Genomic DNA, 16,478 nt, shown 5'->3' with positions numbered 1-16,478 from the left:
AAGCGCAGCCTGCGAGCCCAGGCCCGTCTTGGCAGTGAGCGGAAACCCGCCGCGTCCCTGACGCCCCGGCAGGGGCCGCGCGAGGGCGCCCCTCCTGGACGCGCACTTCTGCGGGAGCGGCTCTCTCCCAAACCTGGTTTTGTTTTGTTTTTTCTTGTTTGCGGTTTATTTACTTAAGCATTTACAGCTGCCTGGAGCAGAGGGGCTGTTGGAAGCAGGGCCAGGACCGAGGTCGCGGTCTGTATTTGTTTTCTGCTTCCCCCTCTCAGCTCTCGTGACTCACAATAGGGCTCCTCCGTTTGTGCACCGGAGAAGAAGGCCCGCGGTTCCCACCTCCTGCGGGGCGAGGAAGGGCGCACGCAGTTCGGTTCAGGAAAGCGCCCTCAAGCTACTTGTCTGTGTTCCCTCTTGCGGGGACCGTCGATTCCATCGCTTAGTTTTCTGTGCAAACCCCAGCCGATTAAGCAAAGACGACCTCGCGCCTTCAATCCCTGACCGCAAACACTGGCGTTTTTCTGCCCTGGATTTCTGAAATTCTTGGCTCGCGACGCCAGGCGCGCGGAGGGGAGGGAGGGTTCCAGCTGGTAAAAACTTCCTAGAGCAGAAATCCGAGCGGCAACCGGTCTCCCGCTCCCGGCAACACCCGCATTCAAGAGAAGGAGGCCAGCCCCAGGAGGAGGGTCCCTAAAGGTTGGGGGCGCCCTCCAGGGGCGGCTTTGGGTGGCGGGCCTCCAAGCCCGGCCAGGTCGGAGCGAGGACCAGGGTGCGAAGCCTGGACACCCCGCGGGCCACCCCGCCCAACCCCGCCCGCGCGTCGATGTAGAGCCCCGCCCACAGCGCGGGGGATTCTGGGACTCGCAGTCCGTCCCGTCGCCCCAGGGCCTCCGCACCGCGGCCTCGGACTACATTGCCCAGGGAGCTTCCTGGCCTATTTAAGGCTGCCGGAGCCGCTTCCAAGTGCAGTAACCATGTGGCTGTGCTGCTGAAGCGCTCCCTCAGGCTCGCTGGGGCGGGAGGAGAGGCGGCGGCGGAGGAGGTGCAGGAGGCGGAGGAGGCAGGGGGTGGAGAGCGAGAGCCACGCCGGGAGGAGGTGTGGGTGTTCCGCTTCCATCCTAACGGAACGAGCTCCCTCCTCGAGAGCATGGGATTACCCAGCGACTGCTGACCCCGCTCCTCGCCCTGCTCCCCTAAACCGGCGTGGCTCCCCGGGCACCAAGGTAGCGGCTCGGCAGCGGGAGCGGGCAGAGGGTGCGGGGAGTTGCACTGTCCCCAGGACGCACAAGTTTGTGCCCCGCTCTGTGGGAGTTCTTGGTGGATTGGAAAGCACTTGCAGTCATTTGTGGGTTCTACTGCTGCGGTCATTTTTTTTTTTTTTTCCCTTGGTTGGGGGGGGAGTTCGTTTGAGGTTAAAAAAAAAAATTCTCGACTCCGGGAACTGGGTTTGAGGGCTCCCCATTCTGGAATGGAATGGCATTCCCCCAAGTTGGAAACTGTTGCAGCAGCCGCAGGAAATAGGTTTTTTGGGGGGGGGGGGGGGGCGGGTGGTGGTTGTGGGGGTGTCCTGTGTGAGTCCGCCCAGGGAAACCATCTTTCTCACTATGTAACCCTTGCTCGGGCTGCACGGTGCGGGGGAGTCGTGCCTGTGTGGGGGCCCCAGCGGGGAGGGTTTTAGAAAACGGAAGGACACCGGGGAGCGCTGGGGACTGAAGTGTGGACGAAGCTCGCGCCCAATGGGGATGCGGGCTTCCGACGCTCGGCCTCCGCTGCGGGAAACAAGTGCTTCGGAAGCCGCCGAACGCTTCCCGTAGTCCCGGCCGCGGCCAGGCCGGTGCGCACTGGCGCGGGAGATAGGGGGTGCGGGGGGCACGGAGTTACCTGGACTCTTCGCCCACGTGATTCCACCAGCCTGTGTGCAAATGGGGGGCAGGGGGTGTCTCTCCGGGAAGGAGGTTATAGAGGAGGTGGAAGGTGGGGATTTGAAGCATTTCTGTGGGTCTCACGCGCAGTCGTCTTTCCAAACCCCCAGGAGCTGACTCCAGAGCAGCGGCCTCGCACCCGTGGCTGGGCGTGTTTTGGCGACGGAGTGCCTGACCGGCGTCAGGTGAGTGTGGATGCCTGCGCGAAGGCCGGAGGCAGCGATGAGTTTTTGTCCTAAACCTGTTTTTAAGTCGTCTCTAACGAGCCAGGGAGATGGGAAACAGAGAAGCAAAGGAAACGACGAGGCTCAGCCTCCAGAATGTGCCACTGCCTTCTGGCCAGGGCTTCAGGGTCAGGGGGACCCAGGGGCAAGTGAGGCCGGCTGGGGGGGGGGGGGGGAGCGGGCGGGGAAGGCCGTCACACAGGACAGTGGAAGGGGTATCCGTTGGTGGACTGAGCGTTGAGCTTGCCCTGCTGTGTGGCGATGCCTTACATTCCGGAGGATGCAGTGGGCTTCATCTGCCAAGATGTGGAAGCAAAGATTAACTGCCCTCTCTTTCAGAAATAGTCACTTTCTTTTTTCTTACTGTGAATGTGTGTTTAATCAGAGTGTGTTGGACGGCAAGAAATGAAAGTGGCTGCTGGCAAATGGAGAGAATTAGAACTTTAAAAAGGGAAGTGAGTGCTTGAAGCATAAGATAGTAGCATCGAGCCCATGACTTGAGGCCATCTGTCTGAATGTCACGGACTCCGGGGGGCCCCTGCTGTTAGGTGCCTTCTTGGGGTAGGAGCTGAGCATTCACATTTATCTGTAAACACGAGCGGTTCCTATTTTTCCCTCCCAAATGGTCAGGCTGCACTTCAAAAAAGGGAGGCGCACGCACATCCCCGTGATGGCTGCAGATTTGGCCATCAAGTTTTTTCCTTCTGAGATGGTCTGGGCCCGGGTAAACAACAGGGTCACAGGGTGGGGGCGGGGGGCTGGATCTCAGTCACTTCTTCAACATTCTAAATATTTAGCTGTTCCCTGGGCTACAATCTTTGGGCTTTTCTAATTAGAAAAGAAAAGCCAGACACTTCATTATGGTCGTATAGTGCTTTTGTTTCCTGTTGATAAGATCCTCAGGCCTGTGGGTGGATTGGGAAGCACTTGGACGTGTGAGGTCTGGCTCCTTCTGGGAGTGCTAGGGGCTCGCATAGCCACGCGGGCACGCAGGCGGCCAGGGACGGCTCAGACCAGGAAAGGCCGGCAGCCTGCTCCAGCCGGCGGCCGAAGCTGAGGCTGCCGGCACATCAAGCACGTGTCGGCCAGGTCCGGGACCCCGTGTCCCGGCACCCCCGGCAGGCAAGGCCAGGTGGGGAAGCTGAGGTGCAGGTCGCGAAATCACCTGCCCAGCAGCTCGCACACGTGGAAGCCGGGCGACCGCGGGCGGCCCGTGCTGTGCCGCAAGCGTGCCTAGGCCGGGGCGTGGTGAGGCAGACGCTGGGAAACACGACACGCTTCTCGCTCTTGACGAAACAAGTCTTGCTTGTGTCCCGTCCACAGGGAATGAATAAACAGTCCCTGCCCTGAGGTAAGAAGGAACCGAGGTAGCCACAGGTGTGGGGACAACAGAGTGGCTGTTTGAGGTGGTTTGTGTTGGAAGGCTGCGCGCCGAGAGCCCGAGGAGAGTAAACCACACCACGAGGCCCCCGAGGTCGGCCTCGGGTCCCTCCCGCACCTGAACTCCATCTGGCTCAGCCTCGGGAGGCCCCGAGCAGGTGAAAGGAATCAGCCTGTACCCGTCTGAGTTAAACGCGGGCGTTTAAGCCCCGGTGGCGCTAACACCTGGGCCGTGGAACGCCGCCGCTGCCGCTCCCGCGCTGTGCGGTGCCTCCTCTCCCCCTCGCTCTCGCTCCTGCGGTGTCTGGAAAGTAGAGCCTGCTCTTTGAATAAGTCAGATCAGAACAGAAGAGCCTATCGGGCAGGGAGAGAGCCTCCCGCTCTGAAGGAAGCGGCCCTGGCCGCCACCGTGAGCCCCGGGGAAGCTGCTGGGGTGGCGGGGTGTGGCCCGTTTGAACCTAGTGGCGCCTTCCGGGGGGAAGAGGCATCTTTTCTGTAGGAACGAGATGAGATATGGTGGCTTAGGGGAGAAGGAGGAGATGACATAAGCCGCATCTGCTGCCTTTTTCCCCCGAAGTATTTTCAGCTGAGGAAGACCAGGGTATTAAAGGGAGGGAGGGAGGGAGGGAGGAAATGGCTAATCCAACAGCATATACCCAGCTGATTTCCAGAGGAAAAAAAATACATGGTGTTTTTTGCAGATTTATAATCTCTTGGAAATGCTGTCTGATTTCTTTACAAGCAGCTCTTAAAAACCAAGCCAGTGTGAAACAACAAATGCCTGATAGGAACAACAGAAAAAAGGAAAACAAAAACAAAAAAAATAGAAGCAGGCCTGAAGTTCGGTTTCTGGGTCAAGCTGTCCTTGGGGCGTGTAATTAACGAGTCCGCACAAGGCCAGTGTCCCATCTTGTTTGCTGTTGGTTTGATCTTTTAAAATAAAGCATGTTTTATGTTAACAAAGTGCACGCGCTTTCTTCGTAAACTTTTGCTGATGTGAGTTTTTGTGCGGCGCTCTCGATGACGTGCGTTAAGGCTGGAAGTCAGTGACGCGGCCGTTGCTACCCATGGTCATGGCGCCCGTGGTTCCCAGGTTAGTGAGGATGCGCTGGAAACCCCTGAACCGCCCGGCCGCCCGCCCGGGGAGCTGCCCCTCAGCGAGCATGTCCAGGCTCTTGCCGGAGCTGGGCTTGGGTTATGGCTGAGGTGTCCGGCCCGCGGCCCAGCACAAAATCGTAAATTGACTGAAGTCATGATGAGGTGTGTTTTTTTGGGGGTGTTTTGTGTGTGTGTGTGTGTGTGTGTGTGTGTGTGTGTGAGATTACATGTTGCAGTGTGTTTCATGTGTGGCCCAGAGACGCCACAGGTTGGACAGCCCTGGCTGAAGGCGTTTGGTGTGATAAATCTAGTCAGAGTCGAATAGCTGTTAAGGTTGCTGCCATCCACGTGCTTACTCCTCCATTTCTGCTCTGAGCCTTCTCTTCACGCCAGGCCGTGTCCTCAGCGCGGGGGCCGCAGCGACACAAGTCCTGCTCCTGAGAGGCTCCCCGCCCGCCTGGGGGGCCGCCAGCGGGGGCGAGCGCGTGTGACCGCGGAACAGGTCGTAAGGGCTGTGGACGAGGGGAACGGAGCAGAGTGGAAGGAGCAGCAGACACTGCGGGTGAGGGCGTGGGGAGGCTGGGGCCCTCGTGCACTCTCGGTGGGCGCGTAGAAGGGTGCGCCGCTGCGGACGGCAGTCTGGGGGCTCCTCGGAAAACGACCGGAGTCACCAGCCGTTCCACGGCTGGGCGTGTACGTGAAAGACTTGAAAGCGGGGAGTTGCACAGATAGTTGCACGCTCATACTCAGAGCAGCACGTATTCGCTGTAGCCAAGACGTGGAGACAGTCGGCTGCCCACTGGCAGGTGAACGGTAAACAAAACGTAGCCTGTACGTACGTGGGGTGTTATCCAGCCTTCAAAAGGAAGGAAACTCTGACACATGCCACGACATGGGTCAATCTGGGGGACATGACGCGAAACAAAATGAGCCAGTCGCAGAAGGACAGGCAGTGTCTGATTTCAGTTCTGTGCGGTACCCAACGCGGTGACATCCGTGGAGACAAAGTGAAATAGTGGTTTTGGGGGGGGGCGGTGGAGAGTGGGGACTCTGTTTAATGGGGAGAGAGTTTCATTTTGGGAAGATGAAAAAGTGCTGGAAATGGGTGGTGTGATAGTTGCGCAGCAATACGCCATTGAATTGTATACTTAAAAATGGTCACAATGGTCAATTTTGTTATGTGCGTATAGGTTACCACTGAAAAACAAAAGAATAATGACAACAGGAAATCAGGATAAAGCAGGCCTCAAGTGGGGATGGGGAACCAGGCAGGGCTCTTCTATTTTTTAATTTTTTTTTTTTTTTTTAATCCTGCCGAAGGATACATGCGTGGCCTTTAGAGAGAGGGGGAGTGAGCGAGAGTGAGGGAGAGACATGGATGCGAGAGAAACATCCGTCGGCAGCCTCCTGTGCACGCCCTCACGAGGGGCGAACCGGCGACCTCTGGGTGCACGGGACAGCGCTCCAACTCCCCGAGCCGCTCGGCCCAGGGCAGGCTCTTTCGCACGGTGCATTCGAGCCACGAGCTGAAGGACTGAGCAGCTGGGCATGGAGACGCCTGGTAAAGAGCCATTCCAAAGGGAGCGGCGTGACCCGTTGGGGCAGGTCCAGGCGGCCGGGGGGGCTGCCGCTGAGGAAGAGCACCTTCGCGCGGAGGGGAGAGGGGGTCCAGGTCACAGTGTGCAGGTTCCCCGGGTAAGCAGGGCTTTGCTTCCCGGAGGATTTCTAATCGCTCGCAGAATTCTCCGCGTGGTCCGTGCCATCCCCGACCTCCACCGTGCTCCCTGCAGAGACCGGTGAGGTCGCCAAGAGCACGTGCCGGCTTCCTAAACTCGGGCCGCCTGGGGTTGTAGCTACTGCCGCTGGAAAGGAGTCCCTTCTGACAGATGGGTTAACCTCCCGTTAGTTTGGAGAGCAGTGCCTAAGCACCTAACAGTTTTCTTGCGGGTTTATCTTGGCAAACGTGCACCCTGAAGCCTGTCCAGTCTGTAAGGAGGCCTCAGACTCCGCTGTTCAGCTTCACCCTTGAGGGATATGAAGTTCAAGATAAGTGATCCTTTCCGATAACTGAAGTGGACCCTTCTGTGTGTGCACACTCACAACAGACATATGCTTCGTTACTTATTGCATAAGATGCCCACGTTCAGTTATAGTAAAGCATTAGGAAAGACAGACAGCAGCCCAGCGAAACGGGTCACCCCCACCGCACCATTCAGCCCGAGGGTTTCAGGCTTCCTCCCCGTGTGCACACACGTGAAAGTATTTGTAGCTCATACATAGGGACTCGGGCAGCACTTCCTGTTTGGTACTTTGCCCGTGACACATCTTGAACATTTTTCTTGTTACTAAGTGGACAGCTGCGCCTTCGTTTATCCAGGGGTGGCGCTGTGCCGTGGGTGGGATTTTCCTGTATTTGAGCGGTGATGTGCGTGGAAGCACAGGGGGCAATAAGTGTGTCAGTCACAGCGTCCAGGCCGCCTCGTTCAGTGTATACTGTTTTTCAAAAGAAAACCGAATGGAAGATAAAGCACTATTCAAATGGTAACTATCTTATTACAGGGATAAAGCCTAGCGGTCACTCCTTTAAATATAGAATTTCTCATTTGTTCTTCAAAGTAACCTAATGCCAGGAGGTAAGTAGGGTCAGGTGCGCTCTTCTGCTTGTTTGTACTGAAGGAGACATACGGGTTCATCTGTGCTCTAGTATGTATCTGAAACATTGGGATTTTTTTCTGGAAAATATAATCAATACAATTATTCATCTCAAAAAAAAAAAAAGACAAAACCCCAACCAAAACTTCACTTGGAAAGGAGTCAAGTCTGTGTTCTCACTTCCTTGATACAGATATTCAAAAATATGTATAATATTTATACACATGTAACAGTTTCTACTAGGAATCAGGTAAGGTTGGTCCATCACAAATGATTGCTGGACCTTTTCATGAGCACATGTCCCAGTGCACCTCTCTCTTCCCTCTGCATGTTTTGTTGCTGCTGTTCTTACAGGAGAAATCGGGTGATACATTTTCCCACAGTTTGGATTTTGCTGACTGTGTCTGTGTGGTGTTGCTGAACATGTCCCTCTATCCCTTGTATTTACTATAATTTGGCAGTTGGATATAGAAACAGAGGCTTGATCAGAGTCTGTTGTTTGGGTTTTTTTTCCGGGGGGGGGGGAGGGCTGGTCTATTTTGTGAACTTCACTCAGGGCAGTGACATGTCTGGATATGTCTTCTTGCGAGTCTAGTAGCCATTGGTGCTCATTGCCTCAATCCATTAGCTCGCTCGTCCTTGTAAAACTCCTATTTTTTTTCCTTCTTCGTGTGTCAGCTGGGAGAGTTTATACACATGTATCCCCTCCACTCAGTTTTTGGTTCACTGGGATGTCGTTCATATGAGACAGACGGGATCTGTACTTGAATCTCTCCCTGTGTTTTACTAGTTTTCAAAAACAAGGAGTTGATTCTCCAGCGTGAGCTCTGGAAAAGGTTCTCAACTGGGGGCTGTCGAGCAATATCTGGGGACGTTTTTGGTTGTCACATCAGGAGACAGGGCGCTGATGGCAGCCAGTGGTTCGCGGCCAGGTCTGCCGCCCACCGGCCTGCAGTTCACTGCGTAGCCCACCTCAGCCCCAAGTTATCCAAAATGTCATCTACGCTGTTGTTGAAAACCCTGCACCAAGATGGCCCATGGGGACCTTTTGTGTTAGTATCATTAGGAAGTCATGTATTTAAACATTTTATGTATTTTGTATCTTTTGTGTAATTATCCCTATTGAAGTTAAATTGTCCAACTTTGTTCAAGGAGGAAGGCTGTTTAAGTTGGTTCAAAAGACACAACCCTAGCAGTCGGCAGTGGCTCTCTTGCTCTTGTTCTGACAGAATGTTCTGGGTTCATCCATCCTTCTTGTCCCGGATCTCTGCCCACCCTTTTCTCCAGGGTCTCCGAGCTCCTCTGGGCGGGAACTATTTTTTAGGGACCTCGCTGAGGGCCAGAGAGGCACCGAGGTCATTCTCATATAGGTCAGGAAACAGAAATTACAGTGGAAACCGCTTACACACTGGACGTTTTTAACGAAAGCTCTTCCAAAAGGAATTGGCACGTCCTTGCAGTCGTGAAAGGATCGCTGAACGCACCCTTGGACCCAGTAACGTGGTCTCCGTCTGAGCCACAGTCCACGGGGGCGAAGGCCCAGCGCACGCCCAGGGCTGCTGGAGGCTGCTTGTGTGCCGCATCCCGGCTCTGCAAGCTGCGCAGCAGCCCAGTAAGAGGTGGTGGCGTCGTTGGGTGGGCCTTGGTCAGTGGGTTTTTTAATTAAGTAGAGAAGGGACAACGTCTAAGTATATTGCATCCGTGCGGAAGAAGAGCTGTGCGTTGCAGACGTTCTCATTCACTCTCGCTCTGTGGGCTGCGTGCACACACACCGTGGGCGCTGGGTTCTGTGTTTCTTACTGGGCGTTGCAGTCCACAGTTTAAGAAACATTGTCCTCCATCTTTGTTACTCTGTGGACACCAGACGAACATCGCTGGCTTCAGCTGGGAGCGTGTTGGCAACGTGGATGGTCAGGCCTGCCCCAGACCCACCGCAGCAGACCCTGTGGCTTTTGCCTGATCGTGGGGACAGGGGGAGGGGGCGGGAGGTGTGTGTCAGGGGTCCTACACCTGTGGGTGCCCGAGAAGGCCTGTGCTGGAGGGTGCGGTGCATACCTCTGTGCCTTTTTGCTGCTAGTCTTATTTCTATGGTTACTTTGTTTTTTGTGGCTTGTTCCCACCTGTGCAGCCTGACCTTTGGCCTGCCCTGAGCAGCCCTCTCATTTCCAGTTTCGTGAAAAGGTTAAATCGCCAACTTGGGGTGGCAAGGGATGGGAGGGGTCTGGCGGGATGCTTTCGGGCGTGTGTGCGTGCGTGCGTTCTCACTGGCTGTTCAGGTGGAGGTAGAAAGAGATGGAAAGTTACGACTACGGAGGGTTGCGAAGTCACAGAAATAAACCTGCTGGTAGACAGTTGGAGGAGATGATGTTTTATGATGTTTTATGACCCGCTGAGTCAGCAGTACTTCTGGACTGCTTTGCAAAACGTTCCCCATCAGAAAGTGAATGTGAGGGGAAAAAATAACACTCATCTCCAAATTCCTCTGCATTTAATGTTTGCATTCCAGGAGGAGCTTTATCTGGGAAGTGATGTTGTTTTGCAAAAACAGCTTAAAAGCACGCACGTGTCTCTGAGCAGAAAAAGCTGATCAACACCTAGACTGGGGGGCGCGTTCACTGACAGGCCTGCGAGGCTGCGTGCACAAGCGCACTTTCTGCGTCCATGGCTTTCCCGGTGCTGCCCTTTCTGCCTGCTGTGCCCTTCCCCGCCCCCGCTCTGCCCACCCTGCCAAATCCTTCCATCCCAGCCCAAACGCTTCCTCTTCTGGGAAGCTTTTCCTGGTAGTTGAAAACCTTCTGTCATTTGAAACTCCGTGGCAGTTTGTATCTGTTTTCCTTTTGGATCGTGGGCCTTTTTGTGATCGGTCATCGGCAAGAGTGCCCAACACATTACATTGTAAGTGCTGGCAAAACATTTGTCAACTGAAGTTACTGGTCTGCATGTGTCTTTGGCCTTTTCAGACTGTGGGCTCTTGTCAGAAGAATCTGATCTTTTGTATCCGTCCCCTGATGAGCTACTTCTTGAATAGGCATGTTGTTTTGAAAAGCCCCTTTTGCTGAGGCGAGCCCAGAGGGGGCCTTTGCGGACATGCATGACACAGCCCCTCTTGATAGCTTTTGAGGTGTTGCCCTCTGAGGGCATTGGCTGGGGAGGCTGAGTGTCAACAGGGGGCGCGTGGAGGTAGGAATTAGGTGGTGAAACAAGACGCGCTCAGGTCGTAACTTTCCGGCCCCGCGGGATGGGGGCTCGAGGACAGCGTCACCTGCCTCTTGGGTGCAGGCAAAACGGGAGACGTCTGTGTGCGGGTGTCAGAATGCCGGCTGCGGGGCGTTGCTGCCAAGTCGTACAATAAGAAGTGCCTGCAGTGGGTTAGCCGGCAAAACAGAGCCGGTCCATGTCCTGGGTCAGTGGTGTCCTGTCGGGGACGCTGGGCCACGTCTCCGATGTTCCTGTTGTCACAGCTGAGGGGAGAGGGTGCTGCTGGCCATGCAGGGGGCAGAGGCCAGGGGAGCTGCTGACCCTCCTGCCACACACAGGACGTGTCCTCACAGCCGGGAATGACGAGCTCCAAAATGCCGGGAGCCTGAGGCTGAGAAGCCCTGTCCTGGAGTGACTCTCCGTGGCTTCGGGAGACAGTCTCTGTCCCCGAGGATGTTAACCAGCCTTGCTTTGCTGGCTTTCTGCTGTGCTGTGTTTAGCGTTTGTGGTTCAGGCTGTGGGCAGAGGGGCATCTCCCTGGGTGGGGCCAACCTGCACTTTCTACTAGAAACTCTCCCGCCCTGGGCCTGCCAGCGCCGGCCTCGGTTTCTGGAGCCCTGTGGTCCGACCGTGGCCACTGATTGGCTGTATGACCTCCCAGAAATCACTCAGAGTGGGTCTCTTTGCTTTCCTACCTATGAAATGAGGAATTGGGGCTGAGCGAGCCCTGCCCACGCAGCGTCAAGTTTCCTGGCTGGCAGCTCTGAGCCCTGGATGGGTCGCTCTTCCGTCGGCCTTGGGGGACAGGAGGCGTTGGGAGCCCAGGGCGGCACCGGCAGCTTTTCTGAGAAATAACTGTCGATAACGTGCCTGCCTCAGGGATGGGGTTTTGAGCGGACGTGTTTGTGAAAAGGCAGTGGGTTTTTCTCTCCTTGTTTACCTCTGGTGTCTCCAGCGAGCAACGGCTCAGCCTGGGAGCGGCTCTGGGGCGCACGTGACGCCCGCTCTTTCCGAGGTTGTCCAAGAGGGCTCTGCTGAAAGTGGAGACTTTTGCGTTGGTGACGTCCTTCGGGGCTGGCTGAAAACGAAAGCGGAATGTGACTTTCTAGGCTCCGAGAGAAGTGCTTTCTGCCATAGAATAAATTACCTCTTGATGGGGACTTGCTGCCTTTCCGAGGGCTACGTGATTGGCCGGCCGTTGAGGGGACAAGAAGACTGATTTGCGTGGTGGGGGCGGGCCGACCAGGCCGCACAAAAATGTGCTGCTCATTCTCCTTTCACAATAAAGATGGTATCGTTCAAGTCTTTGCTCAAAGGAAGTTCCAAAATTAACCCTGCGCGCGCCTGGTCACCGAGCAGGGACCTCGCGAAGGAGCCTTCCCTTGCCTCGGAAGGCTCAGCCGGGCAGGCGGCGGGCTTTCTCTGCCGGACTTCCAGCCGTGTTACCATATATGTACCTGGCCAGGGCACCTCAGGGAGGCCTGCGCTCCTCGGGGGGAGCAGCCTTGGCCTCCGGCCGGGACATCAATCCGGTGCCAGCAGCTCTTCCTTTTTCTGGGCACACTCTTGTTCCCCCCCGAAAGGCCTTCGGCCTGCCAGGCTCTGCCCGCAGGGGCTGCTGGACCTCAGAGCAGAGGGGCGCCTTTGGTGTTGGTCAGCTCTGGGCGCCCCCCGAGCAGGACCTCATGGCGCTCTTGGCGCAGAAGCCCTTCTCTTTGCTGCCTCGCTTGAAAGGAAGGCTTTTGATTTTGTTCTTTTAAAAATCACTTTTAAGGCAAGCAACAATACAAGCAGCGCTGAAGGACTTTGGCAGAGGCCCTCTGGTTTTTGGGGTTTTTTTAGGAGGTGGAGGTGATGTGGCTGTGCCAGGGAAGAACAAGGGAGGCTGATGGGTTTCCATGGGCGACATTTTTCAGCAGAAGAAAGACTTCCGGTGCTTCTGGGCCAAGTGGCCGAGCTCCGTGGCTGGAGGGTCCCCACCGTGGTGGCCGTGTGGGGCGATGCGGTCATCCCTTCTCACCGGGCGGTGCCTGGCGGCGCTTTGCGTTTGACTAGGAACAGTGGAGAGAGCCTCCTGCTGGAGTTGGCAGTGACCTGCTCAGGCCGACGCGTCCCCCGAGGCGTCCCTTTGGCACGTGTGCGCGTCCTGTGGGCCTGCAGGTCGGTGGAGCTGGGCCCCGTGGGCTGGGGGTGTTCGGTGAGAGCAGGAGAGGAGAGGAGGCGGCAGAGCAGACTGGGGTCCCAGCAGGCAGAGGCGGCTCCTGCCTCGCGCCTCGCACGCGCTCAGCACGCCCCCTACTTTCCTTTGCTCACTTAGCCCTTGACACGGTTCTGTGAGGTCAGCCCTCCTGCTGCAGACAAGGAAACAGGCCCCGAAAGGGTACGCGTCCAGGTCAAGGTTACGAACCTCCCTCCCGCCGTGGGATTCGGGCCGACCGTGGCCCTGGCCATGCGGCTCTCTGACCCGACCCCGCGCCCGCCCTTTCCTGTCGTCGCTGCAGCCGGGGCGGCTTTCTCGTTCCCGCACTCGCCGCCCGGGGCCTTCGCGCCAGCTGCCTGCTCTGCCGGAAACGCTGCTCCGCCGAGCCGTTGCGCGTGACTGCCCTGTGTTGACTTTCAGGTCTTCGCTCAAATGCCTCGCCTTGTTCTCTCTGACCGGCCCGGTTCCCGTCACTAATTGTGTCACCCGGTTTTAAACCCCTTGATGGCGTTTCTCTCTCCCTGCTACGTCTTGCCTGTACTGGATTTTTGGTGGTTGATTTACGTCTCCCTGCCTTCACTGAGATACAGGTGCTGGGAGAACAGGAGCCTCCATTGTCTCCCACTGACCTACCCCACCCCCCACACCTGGAGCAGGGGTAGTGCGTAGTAGGTGCTCAATAAACGTGCCGACTGAAAAGGAGGGTTTCAGATTTCAAATCAGGGGTCCTCCTGAGCCACCTGGCTGTCCAGCTGTGTGTTTCGCATGTTGATCCTCTTCTACCAGTTTCTCTCATTTACCCCATGTCTGTGCCACGCACACAGCCGGGGCCCAAGCCAGCCTGAAAACCTGTGGCCGTGCCTTCCGTTCCGGGGCGGGGGGGTGGTCTGTGCACGCTCACAAATTATGGAGGACCCCGAAGAACATCTCTTGATGTGAGTTAAAACACCCTGTACCTATCACGTTGGAAATTAATATTGAGAAAATAAACAGACAACATAAAAAAATTAAACTGGCCACACATGAACACAGTTACATTTAAAGAAGTGATAACTGTATTTTTCAAAACAAAACAAAAGTGCCAAGAGAAAAGTGGCATTGTTTTCCACTTTGCAAAGTGCGTAAGATCGGGCTTAACAGAACACAGCCGGGGTCACATCCTCACGCCTGCTCGTGTACCCGTCTGTTGGGATGTCACTCCCCTTGCAGCCTCTGGAAGGCCCCACGGGGCACCCGCGAGCCCGAGGGAAGAGGCACAGGTGCCTCAGTGTTGCTGTGACAGTGGCTTCGCCGTGGCAGATGCTCTGCAGGGAGCACTGTTGAGAGCCACGGGCCTGTGGGGCAGGTGGGCAGCTTGAAGTTTTGGGGGGCGGCCAGGACACAGGGGGAGGCAGGGGAGGCGGGGGCTTACCCAGCAGAACGCAATGGAATGTCTCAAGTCTGGGCGTTGGATTAGACCTTTTGGTTCAGAAATGTATGCACAGGGTTTCATTTAAGCTGTTTTTTGCAAATGAAAATTGCTTCCCAGCTAAAGCGCCTCCTGAATTGCAGAGGAACACCGAGAACTTGGAAGCCACGGTGCTTGTCTTGAGTTCATCTTTTTTCTCTTTAATTTTTTTATCCTCCCCCGAGGACATTTTCTTTTTTCACTGCTTCAGGAGAGAGAGAGGAAGGAAGGAAGGAAGGGGGAGGGAGAGAGGAGGAGGGAGAGAATCAATTGGTTGCCTTCTTATACGCGCCCCCAACGAGGATCAAACCCACAGCCTGGGTATGTGCCGTGACTGAGGATCAACCCGCACCTTTCCGTTTATGGGTCGACGCTCCAGCCAACGGAGCCGCACCGGCTGGGGCACATTCATCCCTTTCCATCAAGCAGGGTCACACGTAGCAGGCCAGAAGTCCCATGCCGGGAGGACCCCTGAGACAAAGTGTGGGTTCCTCTCTGTGTCTGAGAATACCAACTTCAAGTACAAGTTCCTTTCTAGCTTTAACTCTGCAGCCCGCACTCGGTTCTCCCTGTGGCTTTCGGTCTCAGGCGTGTCCTGTACTAGAGATGGGTGGCCCCGAAGCTGTCGAGAGCAGATGCGCCCCAGCTCGCCCGCGTAGTGTGTAAGGGAAACGGCTGCCGACCCAGGCCTCTTGGAGCGTTTTGCATGTGTGTTGGGCGATGTGTGTAAAACAGTCCGAGTTAGGTAGTCGGGCACGAGCCCAAGAGCGGGGCGGGGGCAAGCGTGGCCGGGGACTTGGTTTCTGGCCCTGGTGCTTGGCCGTGCTCGTGCCCCCCGGCCCCCCAATCCCTGAAAATCAGGCTCCAGGGCACCCCCGGGCCCGCGGCGTCCCCCGAAGCCAATAGGTGGCTGGCCGGCGCGTCCGGGGCCCGTTGCCTGGTGCCAGGCAGACCTGCCGCCTGCCTTGGGGTTCGTGGTGCCTCAGGTGACTTCATGGTTGATGAAAGGGTTCTCATTTAGCCTCACTTCAGGAGCTGCTAACTTTTAAATTCCCAATTGCATGTAGGCGAAAGTTGAGATTTTTTTATTTTTTATTTTTGGAAAAATGAATATAATGCAATTAGTTAAGCGTGTGCAGGAGAAATGGATGGGAAAAATGGCAAGTGAGCTTTCTGCCACAAAGCTTTCAGAAGAGGAAAAAAATGCCAAGGCTTATCTTGAGCTGCTTAAAATGAGGTGAACATAAATTTCTTCAGTGAGGCTGTGCTCTCGCCTGTCTTAACGCTGAAGTGGAAGAGGCTCTAAATACTGAATTATCATTCCTTTGAAGAGCTTCCCACCCCCAGCAGTGGCCTGGCTCTGGGGGCTGAAAAGGAGTAGGTATGAGCCATGTCCCAGGCTGACGGAGGATTAAGCATCTCTGGGGCCTTGTTTTTTTGGGCGAGTTGCCCGCGCGCTGAAGATAGGAGACGCGGGTGCCCCTAGAATCCCAAGTTAGGGGCAGAAGTGAAAGCGCGCTTTGCAAGAAGAAAAGTGAAATTTCACTTTTCATTTGAATATTCAAACATGAGTGCTTTGCAAGGGCCAGATTCGTGGCTGAGCGCCTTGGGTGGGTGGTCTGGCTCTCCCTCAGGGCGGCCCGGGGAGGGAGCGCCCCCCCCCCCGCATTGAATGGATGAGGGAGCCGAAGGAGGTTCAGAGGCGTTAAATGCATCGCTTAGGAACCCGCGGCTGATGAACTGGGATTTGAACCCGGGTGTTCCACGTCTGTTTCTAGCCTGTCTGGACACACGCAGCGGGCGTGCGGGGCAGGGGCACTTCTTTTCAGGGCCAGAGGTTAGGAACTTTGTTTCTGGGTCCAGAACGTCTCATGGAAATCTGTTGAGAAAGGGCCCCCAGGCCTCTTCTCTACCTTTCAGCATAAGTGGCTTTAATTCGTTTTGAGAAGACCACCACCTGCGGAGCAGTTTAAGTTCTTCAGGCGACAGAGAAGGGGAGACTGCAGTTACGCTGAACCCAGATGTGGCCCCTCGCCGTGTCCGGGCCCTGGACCGGGGGCTGGGACGCCACGGGAGGACTCCGCCACCTGCCCTCGTGGGCGCACAGTCCAAAGGGGCAGATGAGTAAATGAGCGCCTCTGGACAGGGGTGGTGGCCCTCCGCCCCGGATGCCGTGCGTCTGTGCGCTCGGAGAGGCCAGAGCGCCCTGCTGTTGGGAGGGAGCTTGTGCTCAACAGGTGACTTAGGAAGGGTGCTTATTTCTCCCCGAAGCAAAGTGTACCGTCGCAGGTCCAGGGGGCGGTTCCCTCATTACTGTATTCAGCTGCTGTTTTATCCCGAAGAGCCTTTGCTTTACGGAGTTT

The 16,478-nt window shown here is 56.0% G+C and overlaps 1 protein-coding gene across 6 annotated transcripts in view; it reads left to right on the top strand.

Moving 5' to 3' along the window:
- The first annotated feature begins 1,062 nt into the window (after positions 1 to 1,062).
- ITPR1 (inositol 1,4,5-trisphosphate receptor type 1) overlaps positions 1,063 to 16,478 on the top strand; it is a 223,293-nt gene continuing 207,877 nt past the window's right edge. For all 6 annotated transcript variants that reach the window (XM_054594640.1, XM_054594639.1, XM_054594637.1 and 3 more), the window contains exons 1-2: positions 1,063 to 1,217; positions 2,027 to 2,101. The gene's annotated coding sequence lies outside the window, so the exon portion shown is untranslated. The remainder of the gene's footprint in view (positions 1,218 to 2,026; positions 2,102 to 16,478) is intronic.

The sequence above is a fragment of the Pteronotus mesoamericanus genome, unplaced genomic scaffold (assembly GCF_021234165.1).
Source record: "Pteronotus mesoamericanus isolate MK-2021 breed Mesoamerican mustached bat unplaced genomic scaffold, CSHL_Meso_final scaffold_533, whole genome shotgun sequence".
NCBI classification, from domain to species: domain Eukaryota; kingdom Metazoa; phylum Chordata; class Mammalia; order Chiroptera; family Mormoopidae; genus Pteronotus; species Pteronotus mesoamericanus.
The sequence above is the reverse complement of the archived record's forward strand: the minus strand, read 5'-3'. Positions and strand labels throughout refer to the sequence as shown.